Source organism: Papaver somniferum, chromosome 10, assembly GCF_003573695.1.
Source record: "Papaver somniferum cultivar HN1 chromosome 10, ASM357369v1, whole genome shotgun sequence".
NCBI classification, from domain to species: Eukaryota; Viridiplantae; Streptophyta; class Magnoliopsida; order Ranunculales; family Papaveraceae; genus Papaver; species Papaver somniferum.
Genome location: NC_039367.1, coordinates 124,059,639 through 124,066,967, shown reverse-complemented (window position 1 = coordinate 124,066,967; position 7,329 = coordinate 124,059,639).

Below are 7,329 nucleotides of genomic sequence, written 5' to 3'. Positions count from 1 at the left end.
TCGTTGCGAAGCCAATTTCTCGATTTTCATTCAAATCTTCCCAAGCTCAAGATGGTGGGTCTTAGGTATAAATTCAATCATTAACCAGAATTCACTTCAATCACCAATCCCAACCTTCCGCTTCAGGAGTTACCCCGGCCATCCGAAGCACTTCCAAAGCCGCGATGTTCGAAATCCAATCACCATGGAAGGCATGGAAAAAATATTAAAAGATGTTGCCGCAAATCGAGTTGATATTGCCAAGCCGCAAAATGAGATTTTTTGTCTTTTAAAGAGTATGGCGAATCGGCTGTAGCAAGATCCAGCAAACATTCGCTCGGAGAACGCCACTAATTTCAGAGATGGCACAAAATGTTGAATCCTTGTCTGAGGTATGTGTCCCCGCCAACGACGATGCAGACATAGTATGTGGACGTATCCAACGAGAGCAAGAGGAAATGACCGACACCAATGTATCCTCTGCAAGCGCAGTCAACACATCCCATGGCGTTACACCCTCTAGCGCCAACACCAGCAACACCGGAAGCATCAACCAGAGCCAGAGCCGCCGATACTCCCAATATTTCTTCAAGCGTGACACCACCAGTTTTCACCAAAGCCGCCGCCACTCCACCACCGGGACGAGAGATTGGAGGATCCATAGGAAGCCGACCTCTTCTTACCACCGTTGATTTGATGGAAAGATAAGAGGTTCTCGTAAGGCTCAGACATACATGGCTACAATTCAGAAAGAGATACCTATCTTCCTCAAGACACTAGCGGAGCGGCTACCACAAGAGTCACGTTAACCCTAAAAGGAGCTGACAAGGAATACTTTTAACATCTGGCTCAAGCACTTCAGTAGGACGCGCCTCTATAGATGAAGAGGCTCGTGTTGCTCCTGAACGCCCGGTAGAAAAGAATCAGCAATCCAATTTCATCACACGTGAAGATCAGGAATGACTTCTCCAAAATCGAGGCAAAGAAAATCAGTAACCCTCCCGAGTTCACAGGAACCCTCTTCCCGTCAGGAGCTACATGATTTCTGGGGACTCTGTCCACAAAATCGTGCAGTCTATGAAGAAACATTTATGTGAGATTTTGTATTTCTCCAAGGTGCAGCGTCAAGACATATCTGCAGCCCTCAACCGCACTATATCAGGAAAGCAGCTGTTTTCAGCCAGCGAAGCCGTTCCCAAACCCCAACCTCTCCTGGAAAGCATGATTGATAGATGGAACTGGGGACTCCTAACCACTGTTCACTTGAAGTATGTCGAGTTTGACAGCACGCTGATTGACGCGGTCTCCAACTTCAACATTGTAACCGTCAAGACTCTGAGAGTTGCAAGGGAAAATCAAACATAAGAAGCGTATTCTTTCCCGTTAGGAGAAAAACACGACTTGCCGACCAGCACTATTTGTGTGCCGTCTTCCCATATGCCATATCATATCAACTCGTTTTTCAAAGTCAAGGGTGAATGGGGATTTCACTGGAATTCTCTCCAGAAGCCGCTTCAATGTTCTTTCCAGCAGCCGTTCCGCTTCAACGTTCTCTCCATAAGCTGCTCCAGGATCCATAGCCGAAGCCGAAGCCTCAACATCCTCTCTCAGATCCGAAGCCGAAGCTTCGGCGTTCTGCTCCATAAGCTTCAACGCCTCTCAAGGAGCCGAAACCGCTTCAACACTCCTCCCTGTCAAGGATCGTGATCGCAGCCAACCAAGGTTCATAGTTGTGGACACCTTTTGTTTCGTCCCATCAAAGACCTGGGGACTTCTGTCCATCTATAAACCCGTCATCATCCTGAAGTCATCACTAACGCCTGATGCTGCTCACTCATGGGGGAGCCTAAAATACCCAAAGCCCAATCATGCGCGAAGGACTTGCCTAGCGTAGACAGAGCTAAGTAACTATCCTTAAACTAAATGTTTTATATCTAGTAGGTATATTCAATAAATTTTAAATATCTTAGTGTTGAGACGTGCAAATTCCTCAACACTCACCACTGTGTTGCTAGGCATGCTTCCTCAACACACCCTCTTCTTGGTGTTGAGACGTGCACTGTAACACCCCGTGTTTTTAGCATGGCGCATGTTAAAAGATGCGCCATTTGCCTGTGATGAAGCTTCATCCAAAGCTTTTGTTGTGTTGGAAAAGGAAGATTGGCCTTTGGACAATGCGTTGGCAGCGTACAGCCAACATGGCTGGACATCGGGTTGGCAGTGGACAACCCACATGGCTGCACATCGGGTTGGCAGCGGACAACCAACATGGCTGGACATCGGGTTGGCAGCGGACATCCAACATGGCCGGGTACATGGCAACGACCATGAATAGTAAAAGTGGGGAGTTGATAAATGATTTTTCCTCCCCTAATCAAAGTTGTAAAAATGTTAAGTTAACATATATAGGGAGGGGTACTTGGTTGAAGGTGCATATATGTACCATGCACCAAGTGAGATAGCCTTACAGATGTACAACCATCACGACTAGACATTGGAGTGGCCTATGGGCCAAAGACGGAAGTACACCCATCACGGCCCTTCATGGGACATGGCTCAGTAAATGTACAGTCATCATGGACGGACATTGAAACTTGCCTATGAGCCAGAACTAAATGTACAGCCATTACGGTCGTACATCGTAGTTGGCCAGAATGGTAAGGTGCAACCATCATGGCCTGGGGAGTTGATGAATGATTTTTTCTCCCCCAATTTGAGTTCTAAAAATGTCAAATTAACATATATAGGGAGGGGTAGTTGGTTGATATTGCATATGCGGACTATGCACCAAGTAAGCTTCATAGCTTAGCCGGAAGAGTATAAATGATGCCTAAGTCTCATTTATAGTTGTGTAGTCTCGCGAAGAGGGCATTTGATGCTTAGGTATCCTTATGCCATATTGCGGACTAAACATGCATCACATGGATGCATTTTGACGGAACGACCTATACGGACTAGGCCATTACCTTTATTGCTTGTCCACGGCCTCGCAAACGAGTTGGGTTAAGTTTATGTCCCTTCGAGAACTACGGTCTGTGCTTGATACCTTTAGAGTAGGGAAGGATATGTAGGCAGCCGCAATGAGTTGCAGCATTGTCGGTCCAGCACTCTGTCGCTCATATCATCTAATTGTGAGATGATTGCGACATTCTGGCCCCTCATATCATCTAAGATCGGTATCTCGACTCAAGAGATGATTGTAGCCATACTTGATGAGGCTTAGTTGCATGCCAACAAGTGGATGCTCATACTTCCTATCAAGCTACAAAGAGCAAGCTATAGCCTATCTGGAGGCTAAAAACCCGAGTGTCGTAATTTAGCTCAAGAGGAGTCCATTTTGATGGGAAACGACCCATAGATCAAGACATGTGATCTATAGATCCACATGGTCACTAGAATTTAGACAAATTCCATAGTTTAGGGCCTCAAATGGCCATTTTTTCCGTTTTGGGAAAGTTTTTGTTTTCTTAATAAACCCTTCGCGGATCAAGGGTAAGTTGGAAAGGTATGGAGCTAATTTAGCTGCATCATGCTCGTCGAGCATGCCTGCAAGAGCAGATAAACGTGCATTTGCCTAGCTTAAAGGCCCGAATCATAGCTTCATCGATGGCGCATCGGAGAAGTTACGGCCTGCGGGGCAACGCGTCAAAGGCGTAATTTTCCGGTCCGTCACAGTTATTATCAGAGAAAGTTCCGAGAAAAAACTAGGGACTCTGCGGAGTGGACTCGTCAAACGAGTATTTTTCCTTCAAAGGGAAATAAATTCGGAGAGTATGCCAACTTTTGCGCGGAAAGAGTTTGTGACTGCAGTGCTAGTTACTATGCGAATCGAGTTGAGCTTGTTCAAGTACTGTGAGTTTTTCTTGCCTAAGTGGGACCCCACTTACGAGTGGATATCCGGAAGACCGTCTGGGACGGTGGGTAGATAATGGGACTGATCATCCCCACACATTGGCAACTGGCCAATGGTGTGCGTTATCATGCTCGGCTAGCATCCCACTTACGAGTGGCAACCTGGATGACCATCAGGGACGGTGGGCAACTGGAAACTGTTCCACACAGTATTGTGCTAAAATCTTGTCATTTCAATGACATCAACCTTGTAAACTTTAGGGACTCTTGAGTGTGTAGTACGCGATGCATACTTAGGATACCTTGTTGAGATATCCTCTTGGCACTGGCCAATTGAGATTCTTGGTATTGTTGTGGGAACTTTTGGATTCCTGGGCAGGTGGTATGGGACATTTGCTCAGGAGGTCTAAATTGTTGTTCATGACGACTTGAAGAAACCTGTGATTTCTGAGCATCTGGTATGGGACTTTTGCTCAGGAAATCCAAACCGAAGATATTGTCCACAATAGTTTGGTTTTGAATTTCGAGGACGAAATTCTTTGAAGGGTGTGATAATGTAACACCCCGTGTTTTTAGCATGGCGCATGCTAAAAGATGCGTCATTTGCCTGTGATGAAGCTTCACCCAAAGCTTCTGTTGCGTTGGAAAAGGAAGATTGGCCCTTGGCCAATGCGTTGGTAGCGGACAACCAACATGGCTGGACATCGGATTGGCAACTGACAGCCCACATGGCTGCACATCGGGTTGGCAGCGGACAACCAACATGGCCGGGTACATGGCAACGGCCATGAATAGTAAAAGTGGGGAGTTGATGAATGATTTTTCCTCCTCTAATCAAAGTTGTAAAAATGTTAAGTTAACATATATAGGGAGGGGTACTTGGTTGAAGGTGCATATACAGACCATGCACCAAGTGAGATAGCCTTAGAGATGTACATCCATCATGACTAGACATTGAAGTGTCCTATGGGCCAAAGATGGAAGTACAACCATCACGTCCCTTCATGGGACATGGCTCAGTAAATGTTCAGCCGTCATGGCCGGACATTGAAACTGGCGTATGAGCCAGAACTGAATGTACAGTCATTACGGTCGTACATCGCAGTTGGCCAGAATGGTAAGGTGCAGCCATCATGGCCAGGGGAGTTGATGAATGATTTTTGCTCCCCCAATTTGAGTTCTAAAAATGTCAAATTAACATATATAGGGAGGGGTAGTTGGTTGATGGTGCATATGTGGACTATACACCAAGTAAGCTTCATATCTTAGCCGAAAGAGTATAAATGATGCCTAAGGCTCATTTATAGTTGTGTAGCCTCACGAAGAGGGCATTGGATGCTTAGGCATCCTTATGCCATATTGCGGAGCAAACATGCATCACTTGGATGCATTTTTACGGAACGACCTATACGGACTAGGTCGTTACCTTTATTGCTTGGCCACGGCCTCGCAAACGAGTTGGGTTAAGTTTATGTACCTTCGAGAACTACGGTTTGTGCTTGATCCCTTTAGAGTAGGGAATGGTACGTAGGCAGTCACAATGAGTTGCAGCATTGCCGGTCCAGCACTCTGTCGCTCATATCATCTAATTGTGAGATGATTGCGACATTCTGGCCTCTCATATCATCTAAGCTCGGTAGCTCGACGCAAGAGATGATTGTGGCCATACTTGATGAGGCTTAGTTGCATGCCAGCAAGTGGATGCTCATACTTCCTATCAAGCTACAAAGAGCAAGTTATAGCCTATATGGAGGCTAAAAACCCGAGTGTCGTAATTTAGCTCAAGAGGAGTCAATTTTTATGGGAAACGACCCATAGATCAAGACATGTGATCTATAGATTCACATGGTCATCAGAATTTAGCCAAATTCTATCGTTTAGGGTCTCAAATGATCATTTTTGCCGTTTTAGGAAAGTTTTTGTTTTCTTAATAAACCCTTCGCGGATCAAGGGTAAGTTGGAAAGGTGTGGAAGCTAATTTAGCTGCATCATGCTCGTCGAGCATGCCTGCAAGGGCAGATGAATGTGCATTTGCCTAGCTTAAAGGTTCGGATCGTAGCTTCATCAATAGCGCATCGAGGAAGTTACGGCATGCGGGGAAACGCGTCAAAGGCGTAGTTTTCCGGTCCGTCACATGCACATTACTCAACACACCACTGTGTTGGTAGGCATGCTTCCTAAACACACCCTCTTCTTGGTGTTGAGACGTGCAAATTCCTCAACACCACTATTGTGTTGCCAGGTATGTTGCCTCAACACATCCTTTATCTTAGTGTTGAGACGTGCAAATTCCTCAACACTCACCACTGTGTTGCTAGGCATGCTTCCTCAACACACCCTTTTCTTGGTGTTGAGACGTGAAAATTCCTCAACACCACTATTGTGTTTCCAGGCATGTTGCCACAACACATCCTTTCTCTTAGTGTTGAGACGTGCAAATTCCTCAACACTCACCACTGTGTTGCTAGGCATGCTTCCTCAACACACCCTCTTCTTGGTGTTGAGACGTGCAAATTCCTCAACACCACTATTGTGTTGCCAGGCATGCTGCCACAACACATCCTTTCTCTTAGTGTCGAGACGTGCAAATTCCTCAACACTCACCACTGTGTTGCTAGGCATGCTTCCTCAACACACCCTCTTCTTGATGTTGAGACGTGGAAATTCCTCAACACCACTATTGTGTTTCCAGGCATGCTGCCACAACACATCCTTTATCTTAGTGTTGAGACGTGCAAATTACTCAACACTCACCACTGTGTTGCTAGGCATGCTTCCTAAAAACATCCTCTTCTTGGTGTTGAGACGTGCAAATTCCTCAACGCCACTATTGTGTTGCCAGGCATGCTGCCTTAACATATCCTTTCTCTAAGTGTTGAGATGTGCAAATTCCTCAACAGTCACCAATGTGTTGCCAGGCATGCTGCCTCAACACATCCTTTCTATTAGTGTTAAGACGTGCAAATTCATCAACACTCACTACCGAGTTGTTAGACATCACTGCCTCAACACATCTTCATCTTAGTGTTGAAATACGCCATATCCGCTTGCTCCTAGCCAGCCAAAGTAGCGCCATCTACCTTTCCTAGCCAGCCAGCGCCCGTTTCGCGGACCAAGTTGCAGTGCCACCTCTGCCAATCAGTAGCCAAAGTTGCAGCGCTGATGCCAACACCCCGTGGCCAAGATGAATTTATGCAAAACCATTAATGCAAGGATCACAGATTCTTCATGCCTCTTGACAAAGGTTAGCCAATCTTCTTGAAAATTTCTTCATGACTTGTCGTTTCGATTTTATCCTTGTCTGTCACTATCTCATGCTTACCCCGCAATAATGCCACTGTTTCGAGCTAAGCAGGGGACTTAATGTTGATGTTGGTTTTTAACTTAGGGTTAAAATTGTAAAACCTTGCATCTGATGTGACGTCACTCTGTAAGGAAACGGAACCATGAGTGTTAACCTCTCCACTGGCATATTTATTGAGCCGTTCAATATATTTA